General features: G+C 44.3%; 1 long non-coding RNA gene across 2 annotated transcripts in view; it reads left to right on the forward strand.

The window, feature by feature from the left end:
- Window positions 1–3,953: 3,953 nt before the first annotated feature.
- LOC106974497 (uncharacterized) overlaps window positions 3,954–21,890 on the forward strand; it is a 50,394-nt gene continuing 32,457 nt past the window's right edge. For both annotated transcript variants that reach the window (XR_008289104.1, XR_008289105.1), the window contains exons 1-2: window positions 3,954–10,509; window positions 11,027–16,647. This is a non-coding gene — a long non-coding RNA (uncharacterized LOC106974497). The remainder of the gene's footprint in view (window positions 10,510–11,026; window positions 16,648–21,890) is intronic.

Here is a 21,890-nt window from a genome sequence, read left to right on the forward strand (position 1 = left end):
TATCACAGACTAGGGTGGACTAAGGATGAAATAAGTATAGTATGTTGCAGTTGGTCCCCAAACAAGAACAAGAACAAAGGACAGTAATTGGGGGAAATGTGAAATCCAAATAAAGCGACAATTAAGTGCCAATGTTGGTTTCTTAGTTTTGACAAATATACCACAATAATATATGATGGTAACTTTAGGGGAAAATGAAACTGAGTGAGACGTATATGGGCACTCTGTACTATCTTTGGTAATTTTTTAATCTATAATCAGAATAAATTCGTTTTTAAAAGACCCCCCCCCCCAATCTAAATACTGCAGTTTACTGCTCTTTAGCTCTAGGCTAGATGCAGTTTACTTCTTCTTTAGATCCAGTTACCTAGAAGAGCAGGTGTACCAGGAATATGGTGCTGACCCTCACAGATATGTATTGAGCACCTACTGTATGCCAGTGATATGATCGTTCAACCATAATGTATAGATATTACCCATTGGATGTGGCAAAACCATCATCACCAGTGAGGAACAGTTTCCTAGAGCTTATTTCTTGTTCTGCTGATTTTCTATCCTTCATGTCTCTAGCCATCTGAATGCTTAATCAAGATACTGAGGACTCTCCCCCACCCACCCACCCACCCACTGAAATTTTCTTTTTAGTAGCTCTTTGAATACATTCAGTGACTCTCATTTGGGTAATGCACTGAGTTTGCTACCAGCATTCAAACTAAATGGGAACAGTCTCTGAAATGGTATCTCTTTGCAAAGATAGAGTTGTTCAAAGGACATGGGACACAACTGGATGCACACCTTCATTCCTGCCCTCAATCAGGTCCAAACCGGATGGTGGGTAGAACAATGGGAGGCAGATAGCATCAATTTCTTCGCCAACAAAAAGTGCAAGAAATAGTATTTCCCCTTCCCCTGAAACCTGATGGGAATTCAAGAATCAAGAATGATCCTGGGGTGAGAGGAGAGGGTGTTTGGGAAAGGAAAGAGGAGAAAAGGCAGAAGCTGAGCCAAGGGTCCCGCTCTCTCTTGCCTTCTTCCTCTGCAGGGATGCATGTGGGGGAAGGAAATAGGCCATTAGCAAGTGTGTGCTCATTCCTGACAAATTTGAGATAATTCCCGTCAGCCATGGTCTCATCATTGTCGGATGGGCCATTGGAAGTTGAGTGTGTGCTCTCTGCATTTAAAGTCAGAGGAATGGATTTGGGTCACAGCCAGATCCCCTCTGGCTATCAATGTACCCGCCTTGAGCTGCAGAAAGAGAGAAAGCAGAATTTTCTCTAGGACCCCACGCTTCCAAGAGCTAGGTAGGCATTCATATGTTTTCTTTGTAACAAAGTCTTTAAACATTATATAAAGAAGCTTAGATCAATTTAAAAATCTCTGACCAAGTAACACCCGGTTTTCCAGAAACAGAAAACATGGTGATTACTAACTTCTTCCTAAACATGACTTACTGAAAGCTTTCTTGGTTAGGTGTCAGAAGATCTAAATTCTCAAGCTTTGCACAAAGTAGGTACTCAGAAATCCTGATGGGTCCTGATGGCTGTAAAAATCCATTTAAAAATATAATACAGGCTGTTGACTGAGAGATTAATGTTCATCGTCTGGCGGGTGGAGCATGACAAGAGGTGTCACCTAGGTGGATGATCAAAACTTAGAGGTGAAGGACGGAGTAGGTAAATTTCTAAACAATTGAAACAAGCTCAGGAAGCATCTTGGAGCCATTACCTACATAAAAAGCAGGAGGGAAACACCACCGCAAGTCCTACCGTTATTAAAACTACATTCTAACCTACTAGCACACATTCATTTATACAGCATGCGGTTCAACGTCAGACAAGGCTGAGGCAAATCAACAAATGTGTGATAATCTCATTATATTCTACACCAACAGCCACAGGGCCCCAGACTAGGGGTGCAGCTCAGTAGAAGGGGCTTTTTTTTTTTTTTTTTTTTTTTTTTAATGAGGCAGGTTTATGCCTGTAATGCCAAGGAGGCAGCTAGCATCTTGAATGGTTTGCTACTTAGTGTTTTATTATAGAAAACATCTCTCCTCTGAAAGATTATTTCTGAAGTTCATACCCTGGAACACAGGGCTTCTTCATGTCAGTAAATTTCTTTGAAGGGAGTCCAAGATTATATTTCCAACTAGAAAATAAAACAAAACAAAACCTTAGAGGGGTGATTGGAGTCTGCCTTTTCTATGCTAACAACATTTTATGGGTTATATAAAAACCCAGAAATTGTACAAGTATCAAGAGCGAGCCCAGGGGAGACTATACCAGAGAGAAGGACACAGGAAAAAGTATAGCCTCTCTTCCAGTCTCCTGTGAAGGCAAATCCAATCGTGGGCGGGGGGGAGGAGGAACCTCTCCAGATGGGCTCAAGAACAAACCTCCACATCTTACTGATCCCCAAGAATTAGATAAGAACTCTCCAAAATAGAAATTTTAGAATACTTCTGTTTAATGTTCTATAAGGTGTGAAATCTATGAAATCAAAATAAGCATTCATTAAGTAAAATGACCAAAAGACAGAAAAGATAGTTCAGGGGGAAGATTAAAAGATGCATTATTTGCTTGATCTTTGCATTAAGGACCCATGGAAAAGTGGTAAATAATAGATTTTATGATAAAAAATAACCTATATTGGAAGAGACAAAAGGGAAAAGGGACTTTGAAATTTAGATGGAAACAAACAGTAAGGAGCCTAGTGCAGTATAGGGTATATATGAAATCTATGGTGAGTGTGTGTGTGAGAGAGAGAGAGATGTGAATATAAATAAACTATGCATATAAGACCCATCAGAAGTAATATTTAAAGGAATATTAGAAGACATTCTTGAGTAAAAGAAGGCTGCTGACTACAATAATTCATTAATCCTTGTAAAAAAATTAACAACAGAGTAAAGCTCAGGTAACTTACTGGTAATTCAAATATAAAGCATACATCCTACGTGGAAATGGGAATAAAAGGTAGCTTGATTTAAATAGACCCCAAGTCATGGTAGCTTCATAGTTGGATACCCGCCACACAAGTGTCTGAATAAACCAACTGCAGAGTTTTGAGGGGAAAAGATAATGGCCCCAATATCCCATACCCAATTACTCCGTGAGGGCAGATGAAAAACATTCTCAGACAGGCATGGGCTCAGAACAGAGGCAATCCGTGTTCTCTTGCAGAGAAAATTACTAAGTCACTCTACCTGAGCAAAAGATAAATCAATATAAACAACTCAAGAGTGAGGAAGTTGTGGTAATAAGGGATTGATGGTGTCCCTTTGGGCATTGTACTTCTTAGCCCTTATTGAGTTCTTTCCACGGCTTGACTAATGGTGGGGCAGATAGCATGTGGCAATCTCTTCCTTTTAAGAGGGAAAGGCATTGCAGTTGTAAAACAGGACAAATGGATGTGCCTCCTCCCACCGGCCCCAGAGGGGAACAGAGAACTCCATCAGAACACGCCGGTCCTTTCCATCTGCTTCAACTGTGGTCAGCAAGGGCACAACTCAGTCAGCCCCCAGAGTGAGCCCCGGACACCTCTTGCTGGCTTTGGCAACACTCCTCACAGGTCTGGCTGCAGCCCACTAAAATGGAAAATGAACGAGCAGGGATGAATTCTACGTCCGCAATTCTTTCTCTAGCTTTTTTTTTTTTTTTTTTTTAATCAAAAATAACTCCTCTGGATTAAACTGATGCAGTCAGGACCTGATTTTTCTCTCCCATTACTCCTTTCTCCTTTACGTGTCATGAACAAATAAATGATTTGGACAGTTAAACTTTGTATGAGAATTGCATTTATACGTATAACGAAAAGCTCGTTTTCACACTGTCCCAAGTTTTCTTATGCAGAAAACCCTATCTAATCATTGGGAAAAGTTCTTGGTAGTGGAAAAGTGCGTATTTTTTTTAAATCCCAAACATTAATACCATTGTACCAAAGTTAACTGATCTTCAGTGTGAAACTTCCCTGCTATTTTCAGTGCAACTGGGATATACTGCATTTTAAATGGTGACAATGCATTTACAAGTGTTTCTTCATAAAGACACAGGTTGCAGCCAGTCAGGATCTGTATGATGATCCGGAGATAAATAGTCCACACAGCAGGAATGTGAAGAAAACCCATATGTAGGAAGTCTCCTGCAAATAAGAGAAAGCATCAAGCCTGCCTTTAACCAGTTGGAAAGGCATGCAGACTTCTTTGCACTTTGTGATTCTTCCCTCAGCACTTAATTCTGTAATCATCACACAATCATGAAAATTAGGCATTGCAATTTCATCCCTGGGGGAAATATGTGGACGCTGGCACCCTGACAAGTGTAACAGTATAAAAGGAAAATTACCTTAGGCTTACACTCCTTTTCCCCCCGCATTTCCAAGAAAGAACTAAATTTTTGAGGTTCATAGCAGAGAATTCTGCTGTGACTTCATCGGCATGGTCTTCCACCCTGTTGAGCGCTTACAAAACTCTACGTGTTCCAAACTCGGTTTCCTGTCCTGGAAGGTTAACCATCCACCCTTCATTTCCAAACATTCCACAGATGTATTCCGAGCCCCCCTCTATACCAAGCCTGTATGTAGTAACCTTTGGGAAGCATTACAGCCTAGCGGGGAAGAGTGGGCACTCCAGCCACATGTAGTCTGGGCTCCAACCCAGCTGTCACTTACCGTCTTGGATGGCCTTTCCTGTGTTCCTTAACTTCTCTTATTTCTTCACTCGTGAGGGAAATACAAAAGCCAGCCTAACAGGTTATCGTGAGGACTACAGGAGAGTATGCGTGTAGGGTGCTTCACTTATTATTAGCCACAGTAGCAGTGTGAGTAGAAGTAGCAGTCTGCTCAGGCTGGCATTAAAAAACACCTTGAGTGGGTGGCTTCAACACCAGAAATTTCTTTTCTCCCAGTTTTGGAGGCTGGAAAGTCCAAGATGAAAGCCTGCAAGATCAAGTACGGTTTCTGGCATGTTCTCTTCCTGGCTTCCGGATAGCCACCTTCTGTAGCTGGAGAGAGAGTAGTGGAGAGAGATTGAGCAAGCTGTCTGGTGTCTCTCCTCATCAGGGCACTAATCCCACCAGATCATGGCTCCACCCTCGAGACCACATCTAACCCTGATTACCTCCCAAATGGCCCGCCTTCAAATACCATCATATTGGTGGTAAGATTTCAACATATAGTTTTGAAGGGACACAATTCAATCCATATTTTTTATTGTGATGATGATTATTATGATTATTTCCACTTTTAAGCAGCATGATGGATCATTTATATCCTTAAGAGGAAGAACACACATTTTTTAAAAGATGTCAGAACCTCCATGGAAGCGTAACTCAAAAGAAATCACCGTTGGACCTTCAAGAAATGATTCAGCTCCTCATTTTAATGACTGTCTATCTCCAAGTATCCTGTATATTTGGGGGACCGGTTGTCTGCCCAACCAGGCTCTTCAGTGACCAACAGCAGATAAACATCGTAACATAAGGATTGTAGACATTTCTGAGGCAATATTTAGAATGGTCCCAAGCCATCCCTCTAATTTGGCTGAAATGTGTCCACAGCGTCAGGATTTACCAGTTGGCTTATACCATGTGCACACAGGAGACTCCAACAACAGGGCTCCCAGCTGGCCTAAGGAGAAACTTTCTTAACTCATCCTTGAAAAGAAAAAGCCATTCTCTCACTCACCTCTGGATGGGTGTATCAGGGTTTCTGGAACACCCATCTCACTTTATGGAAGGAGGCCGAAGATTCCTGATATCTGGGAAGAATGACACACTGAGTGGGGATGGGCTGATGTCATGAGTAGGGCCGTGTCCTCCTTATACCCTTCAGGGGAAGGTAAGGAACCATACAACAGTATGCTGGACCTGTGCCAGACAGTCGTTAAATACTTGGGCCTTTTGCAACCTGATTGTTGAATCTCAGCTTGAAATTGGTCACGATGAGAATATTTACACCATGAGAATCAGCAAATACTACAAGTCAGGACCTTTTTCTTCCCTAGAAGTGTTGGTGTATTAGCATACCACTGGACTTCAGTGCCTCCCATTTCAAAAAGTCCTACACTGGGATATATCAATACAGATTCTTGGTTTCCACACAAAATTTAATGCATTATACTCTCACTCCTGACTTGGCATGTGTATTTTGGAAGGAAAAAAAAAAGAGTTGCCACAAACCTGGAAAACACATTCTGGAGGAATTTCTAAAATCCAACTATATATGTGAATGATCTTAGAATGGCAGTGAGGAATGGGAATAAAACCAAATAATAAAGAAAGTGAGGGATCTTGACCAGATGACAAAAACATGCCAAGATCCCTGATATTTAAATTATCTTACCATCTGCACCTGAGGTATAAAGAGTTTGGGTCTGAAGTGAATCGAAGATATTTCAGTGCTAAGTGTGGTCCATGCACACGTCCCTGTAACCCTGCAAGCCAGTGATGGAAGGAGTCACGTCTTACTAGTTTCGGCGCTCATCGTATTTACCACAATGCCTAGCACGGAGAAAGCATTCAGAACATGGTTCTAGAATATAGGAGCATGTGAGTGAAAGAGTGAATGGTGATAATAATAACAATAGCCCCAATAATAATAAAACTCTAATGTTTGAGCAATATTTGTTCCAAATACGCATTAGATGCCACCACTGACTTGTTTAGGAGCTACTAACGGCTTCCCATGTCACCCACACTCACCGGCCCTGGCCCCAAGCCCCTTCCTGCCCAGTTGCCTACCTGATTCTCATAGTCTCGTCCTCCACGTCTCATTCGCTTGACTCTGGCTATGCGTAACCTTCTCGCTTCTCCTTGAATGTCCCTGGTACAGATCTTTTAGACCTTGACTTGGCTCGCTCCTTGACTCATGCAGGTCTTTGCTCAAATGTCATCTCCTCACAGGAAATTTCCCTGGCCAATCTACCTAAAATGGAATTTCCATCACCTCGACAACGTTTGATCTCCTTAACCTGTTTTCCGAAGAGCCCTTATACTTTCTGGCATTTGCTGATTTAGTGGTTTGTTATTTGTCTTCATCTCTCTGAAGACTGAGTCTTTAGGGGCCTAATGACTTTGTCCACCTTGTCTTGGTGCTGGAATGGTGCCCATTATAGCAGGTTCTCGTTAAAAACTTGATAACTGATAAATAAATGAGTGACTTACTTTATTAACAAAATGCAAAAGAGTGACTGGCCAATGCAGCATGGGCTCGAGGTGAGTCCTGATTTGCAGAGGTGAAAAACAACCCTGCTACCTGCTCCCCAAGGCAAGCTCCTGTTTCCACATTGTTCAGTGCAACAGCTTTTCCGTCTGAATCTCCTTGTAATCTAGCTCCCGAGCCACAGAAACAGGACATACCCACGTGTGCAATGCAGACATGCCTAAAAGCTAACTAAATGCATTCCTCACCCCCAATTTCATTCTTATTCCAATTCATGACATTAGCAAAGCCAGAAAATGGGATATCATATGGCATTTTCTGATTTTCCACACTGCCACTCTCAGAGATAATATTCAGAAATGAGAGTGATCATACTATGCCCTTGGTAAAAACATGTCGGTGCTTATAGGTTAAAACCCAGATCCCCGAGGAAGGCATCAAGACTGCTACTGCTCTGACTCAGACCTACCTTTCCATTTTCGTCTCCAGCTTTGTATCCTCTTTTCTTGCCATTAGCTAGATTCTTTACTCCAAGCATGCTGAATCTGGGTTTTGGTTTCTTGGGTCCACCATGTTCATCCATGCCGCCATCATTATACTTTCTGTAACCTCTAACTAGATTGCCCTGTCTCTCCCCAGCCTGACACGTGGACTGTCCCTCCCCCATCCCAAAGCTGCCTCCGGTAAGAAGCCCTTCCTAACAACCACCAAGCTCACTTAGTTGACTTCTCCTGCTATGTTCTTTGGAAATACTAAATGGGCTCTGGTTCTAACACACTTTCCCTCTTGAAATAGCTCCAATAAGAGTGTTAATCTCTCGGGTACACATATTTAACCCTCATCAACGAACCAGCTAAGTATACAAAGAAATTCTCTACAAATGCTGAGAAGAGAGAGCCAAAGGCCTAATTAATTTTTCAACACTGAAGTCTGAGTTTTACAATTTGTCTCTTTTTTATGGTAATAAATTTTTCTAAAACAAGCAGGGCCTAGTGATTGGGCAGCGGGCCAGCAATTCCCATTTGGCAAGGAGTTTTCTTGACTCAGACTGTGTATACTGGGAGAACAATGCCACAGGTCAAGTGTCAATGCTAGCCCAGTTCCCTTCTAATGAGAATGGAGGCCTTTCGTGTGTGCTATCTGCCAAAAGATAGCTGTGGACGTCCCGCCGTGTCTCACTCCAGTGTCTACAAGCACTCAGGGCCCTAGTGTATGCCAGTATTTTCAAATTCACTTCACAGACTTGAGGAATAGGTGATCTGGAAGTGGACTTAAGAGTTAGTTAGTTATTCAGTTAATCGTTTATTTAGTTATTCTAATATGCAAGAAGTACGCATGCTTCCAACACTAGCCTTTGATTCATTCTTGCCATTTACCCAATCCTAGCTGTTCACAAAGATCATCTAAATGTCCACCATCCTCTCTCTCTCTCTCTATTCCTGGGTCAAGTCCCAATATTTCAAGAGGTCAGATTTCTAACTGCAAGTTGCAACCAGGGTAGAAATAATCCCTGCCCTTTTCCTAAGGCCGTAGGTGATGTGTGCCCACTCAGTGCTGTAGGTGATTATCTGGATTAAAAAAACTTCACAGAGAGGCATTGGTAAATGATCAGGAAAATACCCACTTGAGTCCAATATAGCCAGGACTTTTGAAAGTTGAATTTCCTTTTTGCATCAACCATTAGTTTGATAGTCCTGGGTGGCAGCTTAAAATGACGTAAATGTATGAGCTCATAGTTTCCGTGGGTCACAAGTCTGCTGTAGCACGACTGGATTCTTAGTTCAGGGTTTCACTGAACTGATGTCAAAGAGTCAGCGAGGCTACTCTTCTCATTCGATGCTCTGGGTCCTCTTCCAAGCTTACCAGTGGTTGGTAGAATTCATTTCCTTGTGGTTGTTGGAATGAAATCCCTGTTTCCTTGCTGGCTGTGAGCCAGGGGCCACTCTTGGCTGCCCACATTCCCTGCTGCACGGAACCCCTCCACCTTAAGCCAGCAGTGTCGCATTGAATACTTCTTATGCAAATCTCTGACTTCCTCTTCTGTGATGCTGGAGGAAACATTCTATTTTCAAAGGGCTCCTGTGGCTAGGTGAGGCTCATTGGATAATTTCTCGATCAGTTGATACGGGACCTCGATTTTACCATCTGCAAAATCTCTTCGCAGCAGCACCTAAATTAGTGTTTGACTGAATAACTTGGAGTAGATATGTGTAAAGCAGGGGCCATGGATCTTGAAGGGCCATCACAGAATTCTGTCTACTGGTCCTTCTCAGAGCATTCAAAATGTGGCTTTCAGAGAGAACATGTACACTGTTCTCCTACACCCACCTTGAGTTTTCTCTTATACACATCTTTGCCAAGGTGTTGTGCAGGCATCCTGACGTCGGCGTGTTGTCATTTCAGATGGCTTGATAGAATAGAGTGGGATGAATTTGGAGAGATAAGGCAGATACAGCAGAACCATGCCGGTCAAATCAAAGAATCTTGACTGCACCTATAGTGTGGTGGGATGTTATTAAAGGGGGCAGGTAGGCATGTAATATGGGATGCAATCATACCATAAATCAGCTGTGCCGGAAAGAAGAACGAGTGCATGTGAAGAGACCAGGGTGGAACTGTCACAGTGCCCGGGCAAGAAATGACGATGGCCTAAACTAGATAGGACGGGGCAGGAAGGAGTCCTTTCCCACTGGTACAGCCTGACTAGGCATTCACTTAGCATCCTCTACACTTCCCTTTCATGTTACTCATTCCATTATGTGGAACTGTTGCTTAGCTTGTCTCTCTCCCTCTCCTGACTGCACTGCATCCCTGACATGGCACCAGGCACATGTAGGCCATCGGGTAAACGATCACGAATCACCTAATGGGTTCTCTACACCGCAGCAAACCCCAGCACAAAGTCCAGCTGCCTCCTTTTGCAAACCTCTGCTGGCCTTGCTCCTGCTTTCTGTGCCTCAGTTGCACGGGTGTGCTTCACGGGACACAGTGGCAGCTGGGTCCCTGTTGTCTTCCCTCCGTGCCCATTCAACCCAAATTGGTGTCCTCTCCTCCCGGCTCCCCTTGGCTCTTGTTTACAAGCCAGGACTGCACCGTCTCCATCACGATTCTGGCAAACCTGAATATTTTATTGCCTCCCCCTACCCTAGAGGCTATAACAGAGACCACTTTTGTTCCACCAGTGAACAGGGACAGGAGTTTCCATAGCCCCAGAATCACCAGGACAGAACAGTTCCATTGAATAGACCATTGCCATCCTATCCCAAAACGCCCTTGTGAGTTCTGATGAGTCCAGTTGCAAATGCTTCTGGTTTCCCCTGTTCGATCTTCGATATGACCGCTCCTCCCTGCTGGGTAAGTCCTGTGAAAATTACTTTGCTCGTAGATTTAATTGACTTCACTTGAATTTTGCTTTCAGTCCTATTAGAAGACGAGCCATTTGCTCCCACACCCAACCCTCCCCCTTCAAATGAGTGTCAAGGGAACTGTTTGTGTTTTGTTACTAAGACTGTTGTTGGACTTGAGGCTCCGGTAAGAGCAGGACCCTCTTGAGTCTTGGCAACCAAATCCCACACGGCCTCACTCTGTTGGTTTTGTCCTCTCAGCCCTGTTCCCTTGTGGACAATTTGTAAAATTAGGAAATTAAGAAAACAGAGACTGGAAAAAAACCTGAGAAATTCTTAGTAAGGAAAATCCCTTCCTAGAGATGAGAAACCTCAACAGCAGATTTGCCAACGGAATTTGCACCGTCGATTCTCATCTAGGATGCCGTAAATAATAAACATTCTCTCTCTCTCTCTCCCTCTCTCCCCCCACCCTCTTCCTGCAAAACACAGTAGATGCTAATTGGATATTAATTTATTTTCTCTAGATGGCTGGGAAAGAAAGACTTCCTTTGGATTCAAAATGGTGCATTTTGATGCATGAACATCTTCCATAAACACTGGGACTCAGTTGGAGACTCACTCCAAGCTCTTTCTTGCTGTAATTTTTCTTAGAACCCTGCATTGTACTCCATCCTTCCCTTTCCTGAGTTCATGGAATCCATGTTCCCAATCACAGAAGTATGAGGGCTATTGCTTGAATGAGCTGACAGGTACCTCTTTTCATGCCATTAATGTGGCCCTCTTCTCCACGTGTGAAATATCACACTTGTAAACATTTTACCCACAGGTTTATTTGAAAGGAGAAGCTGTTTTCAGGAGAAGAGACAGGCCCTGGTTCTGATTTTCCCCATGAATGTTCTGAGTCAGCCAAAAGGATACCTACACCCAATGGGCATCAAGAATGGGAAAGAAAGGAATTCCATATAAACTTCTGTAAGGCAAAAAACAAAGACGGGTTTTATCTTCAGTGTGACCACAACTTTCACTTTAAATAAGTTTTACTTAAATCACAGCGTTTGAAATTTACATCCAGGGTCTGCCAGGCATTAGGCTCTCTGCTTTTATAGGAAGATAGTTCCCTCTTAACTGGCTCACGGGGTACAAAGGGAGGCATCTGGGTACCATGTGAGGCATAGCTTTAATGTCACCTCTCCCAGGCTGAGAAGTCAGCTCTGCACTCTGGCACGGGTCTTGATTCCACCTCCTTGGCTGCAAGCTAAAGAAACAGTGATCACAAACTGCTCTCGGTCTGTGTCCTCAAAGAGACTGTGAGCTCTTTGAGGCAGAAGGTTGTATCTTATTCAGTTGTAGTCATTGGTCTTGTCCCCCTTGTCTGCTACAACTGGGGCACAAAGACCAAAAATGAAAGAGAGAGAGAGAGAGAGAGGGACAGAGAGAGAGAGAGAGAGAGAGAGAGAGAGAGAGAGAGAGGAAGGGGGCAGCAGGAAGGAGCAGGAAGAGAGAAGAGGAGGAGGAGGATAAGATAAGGAAGAACGGGAGACAGAGACAATCCCTACAGAACATGCTGCTATAGGGGCTCCTGGGCGGCTCAGTCGGTTAAGCGTCTGACTTCAGCTCAGGTCGTGATCTCATGGTTCGTGGGTTCGAGCTTCATGACAAGCTCTGTGCTGACAGCTCAGAGCCTGGAGCCTGCCTTGGATTCTGTGTCTCCCTCTCTCTCTCTGCCCCTCCCTGCTCTCTCTCTCCCCAAAATAAATAATCAAAAAAAAAAAAATGAAGAATATGCTGCTATACAGGATCGGAAGTAAGAAAGGCATAAAAACAACTCTACTACAAAATTCCCCAAACCGCCAGCAATGTGCTGTTTCCCTTCTTCAAGCAAATCTGCTACAGAGGGACAGTAACTGGTGAAGCCATGAGACCACCCTGCCGTCCTTGTCACTACACATATCCTGAGGTCAGAGAGGGCTCAAAGATCATCATACCTTCTCCACCCCAGGAACAGGGGCAATGGGAGCTGTGAGCCTGTTACTTCAGGGAGAGAGTGGCAGGGAGAGGTGATAATGATGTATGGAGTGTAACTGTTCATTTATGCTCATTTAGTGAACAAATTAGACACTTCACATATCTTGTTAATTTTTGCAACTTATTCTGAGAGTTGAGATTGAGATATTTTGTTGACATTTTACATAGCATGGCCGTAAACAACTCCCATCATACCGAGAAACATTATTCGGAATTACGGAGGGTCCTTAACGTTCCCAGAAAGACCTCAGGTACCTATTCTCAGTTCCCATGAAGAGTCTTTGTGAAGGAAGGGTGGATCTGAACTATCAGAAATAGAAGAACTATTTTCAGAGTACATTCTATGGGCTGGGCACTATGCCAAAGGCACTTTTTTTTCCCTACTATAGAGCATTTGACTTGCCCCCCAACCCAATTTTCACACCTGAGTACCCGGGTCCCAATTAGAGATGAGCAAGTGGAGCAAGTTATTGTCCAAGATCATGCATTCTGGTGAAGCTGATATTTGAAATGAGATCTACCTGCTTTCAAAGCTCATTCTCTTTCCATCACATCATGCAACTGAAAATAAAGAACCAACTGGAATTTAGTTGACATGTGCTTCTACATGACCCAGTAGACTGTTCTGGGGACAGGGACTTAGAAATTCTGAAAGTCCCCACAATGTTGATCATCCTAGATGATGGAACTTTACATGCCCATGACTTCACCATTGACATAGCCAATACGTACTGTGAGAACCAGCATTCTCCCATGTAACATGATGGAAACTCTACATGGGAACCTGCATTAGAACTGATCTTGACACAAAGTGATCCTAAGATAAAAATAGCTATCTCCCCACCCTCTCCATTTTCCTTTTCCTTCCTCCCCTTTTCTCTTTTGCCTTTCCCTCTCCCCCTCCTTTTTGTTCGTCCCCTCCTTCTTCTTCTGTCTGTATCCTTTGCTTTTCCCTATGTTGGTTGCATTCCTTCCTACAGCTGACTTCCTCCGTTTATTTGGACAAATGAGAAACAGAAATGTCTACAGAATGCTCCACGCTTACATCATGCCAGCCTTGCACTGGCAAAAGTTGGAGACATTTTCATTCTTCTGTTATCAATACATGAAATCCTCTGGAATTCACTTGATGGATCCTTTGGGATCATAGGCTCACCCTCTGTACTAATCTCCGTGAACAAGGCCTATTACTGGCAGCCCACGCTGTGGTCTAGTGCAGTGGGAAAATGTGACTTGTCATCCCCATCAGAGCCATATGGAATAGAAGAATGGTTATTTCTCGGGAGGGAGGGTAGGCTATTACCACAAAAAGGGATGAACAGATTACAAGCAGAAAGTGATTGACAAATGTCCACAAAGATTCATTTTGACCGAACCTCACTCAAATTCCCAGAAGCATGGTCTTTCTCTCCTTCCTTGATGTCCAAAATTTGTAGCTCTCTTCCAGGTTTGGAGTTAGTCCTTATAATTTATTTTAATATCATCATCTTATAGCTGGCACTAAAATATTGACGTGCACCCTGTCTAGCAAGGCATAGAGGCCCCTCACGGTTTGGCTAGCCATCATGAATGATGACGAGGACAGTGATCACCACCACTGTTACCAAGTGCCTACGATATGGTTATGAATCTGGATTCTGAAGGCCTAGATAGATAGAGGTGGTTTCAAACCAGCTGGTCACTTGCAGCTCGTGGGATCTTGTTCCTGACTTCCGGTTTCCTCGTTGGCAATACAGTGCCAGGGTGATGGTAGCATAAGCCCCCGAGCGCTTCAGTGAAGTTTAATTAGAAATGTACTTACAAGAGTGTCGGGCACATTGCTTGGCACATGTGAAATATATCAATAAACTGTAGCTACTCTTTGTAGGTCCCAGTCCCAGCTCTGGACATGTTATTTGATCCTAAACAGCTGAGTAAAGGGGGAAAGTGTTTCCTAATTTGTTTCGCAGGGGAGAAAACAGAAGCTCAGGAAGAGCCGGATCAATTTGCTCCGACACATGTGGCTCATGAGTGGCAGCCTGGGATTTGAAGGCACCTCTTAGACTTCAGAGCCCTAGCCGTTTGACCGCCAATGGATCTCTGTCACTTTGGGATAAAAATGTAGGTCAGAGCCTGGTAAGGGACAAAACCCTGAAAGCCGGTTCTGTACCTGAGTATGCAGAGTGCCCAGCGGCCAGGAGAGACGGCAGGCATCCCCGTGGTTCTGTGCGTGGCTCTACCACTGCTGTCTCAACATCCCTCTTCCTTTAATGTTCCATTTATCATCTTGCAGACAGTCTACGGGGTGGTTTTGGAACTCCTGCCTTGGGCGTTGCTACCCAGAGACTCCTGGGAGGCGATGGGGTTGCTGCCTGGTGTTGTTATTTCTTGAACATGCTGGGAGCGTTTTGCGGGATGGGTGGGTTGAGACGAGGGCCCGTGCCAGCGGCCTGCGCCTTCCTGTCAGAGAGTAGCTTCTCGGGGCTACCCAGCTGCGGGTGATGATGCTGTTGAAAACAATTTCTGTCGAGCAGAATCCTGAGCGGGGGCCAGGCTGTGTCTGTCCTCCTTCTCCTGCCGCTCCAGTTTACGTCCGATCCCGGGGTAAGTGTTCCCATCTGTGTTACTCTGTTAACTGAAAAGGAAGGAATTAGCGCATGAACTTGTCACATCTTGTGACCTGTTGCACACTGAGATGGGAGGTGGTGGCAGAGCGAATACCATTCTTTCTCTCAGCGCCTCGCAGGCTTGCGCAGGGGAGTCAGAAGAGCCCTTCTGGCTCCGTGAAACACGCCGGCACCAGCCCTCAAGTCAGACAAGGCCCCTCCGAGCTGCACCTTATGGAGAGCCGAAGGGAGAGGGTGGCACAACCTCAAAGGAAATCTCCCCTCTCTGCCAAGCTCCAGATGGAAGGCCTTCCCACGGAAATGCTTGCTGGAGACGCTTTGCTGACACAGAGCGTTGCCAAGGGAAAGGGCCTCTGGTGGGGCTGCTCTTGTCCTTTCTCACGGGGGGGGCTCAAGGCTGGGGAGGGGGCACAGCTCCTCCTTGGCGGAAGGACCCTACGGGAGGGCCCCGTGTGAAGGGTGTCGGGGAAGTTCTGACCTCGAGCTGCTGGTGGCCACTGGCCCCTCACGCAGAGATTTTCAATGCGACATGACAACACTTTGAAGGTGTCTTTGATCCGTGTTTTCTTTTCACAAGGCTTTTATAGGAATCCATGCTTGGCTAAGTGTTGGATGCAGATTCAGGGAACGAACACACTCGGGTATGAAGTGTTCGGGAGAACTGGGCTCCATCTCGAGATTTCCTGATGGCGTCGGTTTGTACCCGTTTGCCTTGGCAGAAACTCAGTTAGGAAAGGAGAGGAAGAGGGAAAAAACATAGAAAAGAGAAATCCTTTTTGAATTCAACGAAATCGTGCCCCCGTAAATGGCAGAGACCAAGGGTCAGAGCAATCGTAGGCTCTCTCGTCAGAGATAGCAAGAGACGGGACCTCTCTCTTGGGTGAGTTGGCCGAGGCTGAGAGAAGGCTCTGTAGGCCCCAGAGAAGTTTTGCCCAGAAGAAGGGGCTCCCTGCCAACTCGGATTGCCACCAAGAGGCATTGTCTGTTTCCCACTTCCCATGTCCTCTCAGAAAAGAAACACTCAGCTCCACGAAGACAAACATTGATTCCAGGATCTCACAGACCCAGCCTATGTCATGACCTCTAGAAATAATTTCCATCAGCAAGAATATAAATACGCTTTTTTTTTTTCCTCTCTCTCTCTTTGATTTCCTCTGTTTTTAGAATTTTACGGCACACGCTGGGAGCCACTGTTGAGGTAGTTCCAGGCAAGCTATTCTCTGCCTTACCCGTCACCAATAAGCTGCGAACCGGTGAGTCAGGGCTGAGGTCAAGGAGCTTCAATAAGCATCTGACCCACAGGACTGTGATGCCGATGGTGCATCGGCCTGCTTGGAAACACTTTGCATGGGGTACTCCATGTGTCTGTAAACCCACGGATAATACCTGATTCAGCCAAATGCTCCAAACCTCAACCTGAACCCTCCTGTTGGAAGGGTGTATTGGATCCCAACGGCACTAATATGCTGGAACAAGACAGAATAACATACCATCCACACTTTCACGCTCTTTTGGTACGTAATGTCCTCAATAATTAAGGGCTCTCCTAGATTATAGATAAGCAGTGATTAATCCAGCAAGATTAATCCAAAGAACATTTTATCAGGCACATTTTTTTTTAAATACTGTGGTTGCCTTTGGTAACCTACAGATGATCACAACAAATGATGGTCTAGAAGGAGTTGCAGCCTTGAAATAAATATTTTCAATTGGACATAATATAGATATTGGGTAGTATCTAATTAAGCCTTTAATATCACTCAAGGGCTGTAAATATATTAAAGCATTTCATCAACTGTATGGAATAGGTGCCTGTGGTTATCCACATTTTACTGATGAGGAAACTGAAGCTCCAAGAATTTGGGTAATTTGCTCACGAATATTCTACTGGTGATGCCACTCTGGTGCCCAACCCGGCATGCAACTCCAGAGCACATAGTCTTTAAATTAAGCTGTGATAGTTCTCTGGGGAAACTGGGAAGGTGTAGTGTATCGTACTGGGACAGAGAGGGCAAATTACGGCGATTATTTCGCACCCTGCATTTTCCTCTACGTATTATTTGGTAACCACAAAGCCATGACCCCATCTCCACCTCTCGTGAGCTCCACTTACCGTGTCCAACGTCCACTGCTCATCTGCACCCACGGGGCCAAAGGCTCCAAGAAGCCAACACATCCCAACATCAACTAATTACCCTTTCCTCTAAATCTCTCTTTTCTCTCCCACTTTCTGGGAAAGTGGAAGACTTGGCTTTCTCCTTAAAAAGGAAAAAAAGAGACGACTAGCTATGGCTGTCTCCAGCCTGAAAATAAAGAGATCATAGGCTAGAGCATCAAGAAAAGACATTCCCTTTCTTCCAATAAAGATACATTTCCAATTTCCAATTGAAGTCAAATGACTACACATGTGTTTATTCATTTCAGGTCTGTTTGGCCTTGAGGGTAGAACTAAGTCTCTCTCTCTCTCTCTCTCTCTCTCTCTCTCTCTTTTTTTTATATCCATGTACCTAGTACAGTACCTTTAAATACTTAACAAATATTGTGGGACCCGTAAATGAATCCCTACATTGGATTCTGTACATTGTACAACAATCCCTACATTGTTGATTCTTCATAAAGCTGATGTAACACCTACCGTGTGCCAAGGGTTCTCTTGGTCTTGTGAATGCAGAGCCACACAAGACAACAACTTATGCTTAAGAAGCTGATAGTTTTAGAAAGCTGTAGGGGTCTTTTAAAATCACAGATCAAGCTTCTTGTCTGGCTGCAACTCTCCAGTGGCTCCCCATGTTCAGGAAGGGTAACATCGGAACTGGAGCATGGTCTGCAAGGTGCTCCCAGCCCGTGGTCGGTGCTTCCCACTTCATGGCACCTTCCTTGTTGTTGAAAATGTACAAGCTCCATTGGCCTCTTGATCTTTGTCTGCCTTGAACCTGCTAAGCTCATTTCCCTCTTTGAGCCTTTGCATCAGCCGCTTCCCTGAATTCCCCTTTCCTGATCTTCCCCTGCCTCCATCCTTTGGCCGTTCATTTACCAGCCTTAATGACCGCGGCTTGGAGAAGCCTTCCTAGATGATCCAACTAAAGTGGATGATGCTGTCTCATACCATCCTGTGTTGATTCCTCATGTAGTGCTCCCAGATATCTAATACGTTGTTTTTTTATAAGTTTATAATCTATCTCCCCTGTTAGCTTCTATGCTGTAATAAAAGTGACATTCTCTGACTTGTTCTCTATTGCATCCCATTATCAGAGGAGGACGAGACGCATTGTGGATGCCCAATAAATACGAGATTAAGAATTGAATTACTGACTAACATCAACCTCCAAGCCAAGGTGCTGGGCATGGCGTTCCCTTCTCATTCTGTAGCAGCCTGAAGTCTGTTTGTTTTAATTTTCAAGAATCTATGATGTTTCCCGATCTCTCCGGTACTTGATGGTTTTGTTGCATCGGGTTCAAACTGTTTGTGGAAGTGCTGTTTGTAATGTTCAGAAATTAGAAGGGCTTTATCATCAGTAAGGACTGGGTAAATGAACTGCCTCACCCCCATAAAATGGAAAACTCTGCCATCATTAAAATGCTCATGGATGCCTTTATTTATTGACATGAAAAGCTAGTCACATAGATTATTGACCAAAACATGTATAAAATATTAGTTCATTGAAATTGTGTGCTTTCAGAAAGTTCTTCAGTGAAATGTTAGTGGTCGTTTTCTCAAGGTTGTGGGACTTTAGGTAATTTAGAAATATTATTTATAGGAGCCCCTGGGTGGCTCAGTCAGTTAAGCGTCCGACTTTGGCTCAGGTCATGATCTCATGGCTTGTGGGTTCAAGTCGTGCATCGGGCTCTGTGCTGACAGCTCTGAGCCTGGAGCCTGCTTTGGATTCTGTGTCTCCCCCTCTCTCTGCGCCTCCCCTGCTTAGCTCTCTCTCTCTCTCTCTGAAACATAAATAAAAAATAATCATTTATAATTTTTCTGCAGATTAGTATGCTTATAATAATTATACAATATTTCCCTTGATGGAAGGACATTTTTAAAAGTGTTTTTCCATTTAAAAGATAAAGAAAGCAATATTTGGAACAAAAAAAAAACCCAGAGACAAACAAGAATATGATTTATTGTTCTTGGAGCTTTCTCACGGATCCCTATTTCCCACAGAGTGAAGTCTGAACAACTCAGTGTGGCCTCAAGATCCTTCTCCGTGGTACCATCTTCTCCAGGCTGGCTTTCCAACAAGGCGCCGCTAAGATTCTAAACCCAGGCACACCTCTCCTTTTGCAGTTTCCTAAGACGGCCTTGCTTGGCCATGACCTCATTTCCGTAGCTGCTCCCTTTGACGACAGTGCCCTTCTCCACCTTGCTATCAGGAACACATCTGTGTATCTTTGCACCTGTGGACTCAGTGCCACACTCCCTCCCCTCTGAGACCTTCTTTTCTTTCTTTTTTTTTTTTAAACGCTTATTATTATTTATTTTTGAGAGAGAGCAAGAGGGATAGAGTGGGGGAGAGTGGGGGAGGGGCAGAGAAAGAGGAGACCCAGAATCCGAAGCAGGCTCCAGGCTCCGAGCTGTCAGCACGGAGCCTGACGCGGGGCTCGAACCCGCAAACTGTGAGATCATGACCTGAGCTGAAGTTGGACGCTCCACCAACTGAGCCACCCAGGAGCCAGGAGACCTCTCTTTAAACCTTGCGCGTGGCTGTGTCAAAGCCCTCCTTCTTTCTTCCGCCTACATCCTGGTATCTGCTTGTTCACATTCATGCCCTGTCTAATCGCTGGCTCTGTGTCCTGGTAATTAACACATGCCTAATAATTGTGGGAAACAGTCTTGTTCTTAATTCATCACCACCCTGCAAATACTAGCATTGCCTCCAATTGACAGTATGGGACATTGAAGAGAGTTTCCCAATTTCACACAGTCAGTCATTCGGTGGGAGTGCCAGGATTCCAATCCAGCCAGTTCTGTTCCAGATTATATGAGCTTAACCATGACATGCGGCTGCCACCCACCTGCCGTAGCACAAGACACGTCATGGGCCTTTATTTAGACTTAAGGAATGGCCAATGCCACAGAGGTATCCATTTTCTCACTGGGATGAATCTCCATCCTAAATACAAGAAATAAACCTCAACACTTACGTGTCCTTGCCTTTTTGTGGTTTAAGATACTCATCTTATACTACGATTCTTTTTTTTTTTTTAATGTATATTTTTGAGAGAGAGACAGAACACGAGGCGGGAAGGCAGAGAGAGAGAGGGAGAGACAGAATCTGAAGTAGGCTCTGACACAGGGCTCGAACTCATGAACCACAAGGTCATGACCTGAGTCAAAGTCAGATGCTCAATTGACTGAGCCACCCAGGCGCCCCATAATTCTTAAAGTTTTCTCTGAAGTAAAACCTTTTGAAGATGCGCCTTCAAGAATATGTCTCACGGTAGAAGGCCTCAATCCTGATGCCTTGTTTCTATTTGACATTTTAGTTAGTCCCTTAGAAGTACACAGAGGTACAGTATAGTCTGTTACTAGAAATTTAAAAATAAAATTTGGTAACTGATAGTTGCAGAATGGTGTTTCTCTGATGAATGCAGTACTTAAGAGCATAGAGCTCTGGACTCCAAATTCTCCTTTCACCTCTTGCTGTGGGCCCTTGAGTAAGTTCCTTTTCTTTTCTATTCTCCTCTGCCCCATGAAAAAAACCATGCTATACTACCTTCCCCACAGGGTTATTTTTAGGATGCAACGTAATAATGCAGGGGAAATGATTAGGATGGTCTGGAGCATAAGTGCTCACTCAAGCATCAAATCCAAAAATTAGGTATGGCTGTCACTATTTTCTACTCCAGGGACCATAACACACTGGGAAGAATAGAGGCCAGGTAAGACACTCAAAGCTTGAGGTCCTGAAGGAAACGTACCTTCCTTACTAATCTGCAGACATATCATACAAGACCAACAAATCCGGTAACTGCTAACATTTACCTCTTCCCAGACTATATTCCCCTGTATTTTTTTCCTAAAGGTTTGCTGCCTCCCTTTTGCCTATTTTTTTTTCCAGTAACACTTTTCTCTAATGCTAGCTTGCATCGACCCTAGCCCTAACAGGTGAGGGGCGGACAGGTAAGTACTCTGTCCCAGGGCAAGGGGAAGGGGTAGGGATCCACATCTATAACTTTCTCTTCCACCACCCTCCCTCTTGGACCACAACCAAGTGGATCCTGGTACTGTTCCCAGTCTAGCAGGGTCCCAGAGTGGGAGCCTAAAGTGTGTACATCCTGAATATGCAGACTTGTCTGGAAATGCCTGGAGGGTTAGCCTGACAAGCAGGATGTTTGCCAAGGAGTCTCGTGGGTGGGATTCCAACCTATGATTATCTTCCTACCTGGTCATCGCCCTGTTAGAGCAACTGTTCTGTTGCAGCTCTTAGCTTGCCTATTGGTTCTTCCCTAAATACTCAATTCACTGAGGCCTTCCAGGATGCCTGCCTTATTAATATTCATCCAGCACCGCAACAGAGAGCCTGGCCCACAGAACACATGCACTAATCATGTGTGGAAAAATGAGTGAGTGAATGAGTGAATGAATGAATGACAAAGAGCTCAAAAGCTCATGAGTTTGACCCAAGGAAAATAGTTTTTTATATATAGGAGAGGCCATTTTGAATCGAACATAGCATGGTGAGTTGTTCAAGTGGAATTTGGCTACCCCTGCCCCTAGGAAGTGGTAACGATACACTGTAAGAAAACAACTTTAAGTGAG

The sequence above is a fragment of the Acinonyx jubatus genome, chromosome A3 (genome assembly GCF_027475565.1).
Source record: "Acinonyx jubatus isolate Ajub_Pintada_27869175 chromosome A3, VMU_Ajub_asm_v1.0, whole genome shotgun sequence".
Classification (NCBI taxonomy): domain Eukaryota; kingdom Metazoa; phylum Chordata; class Mammalia; order Carnivora; family Felidae; genus Acinonyx; species Acinonyx jubatus.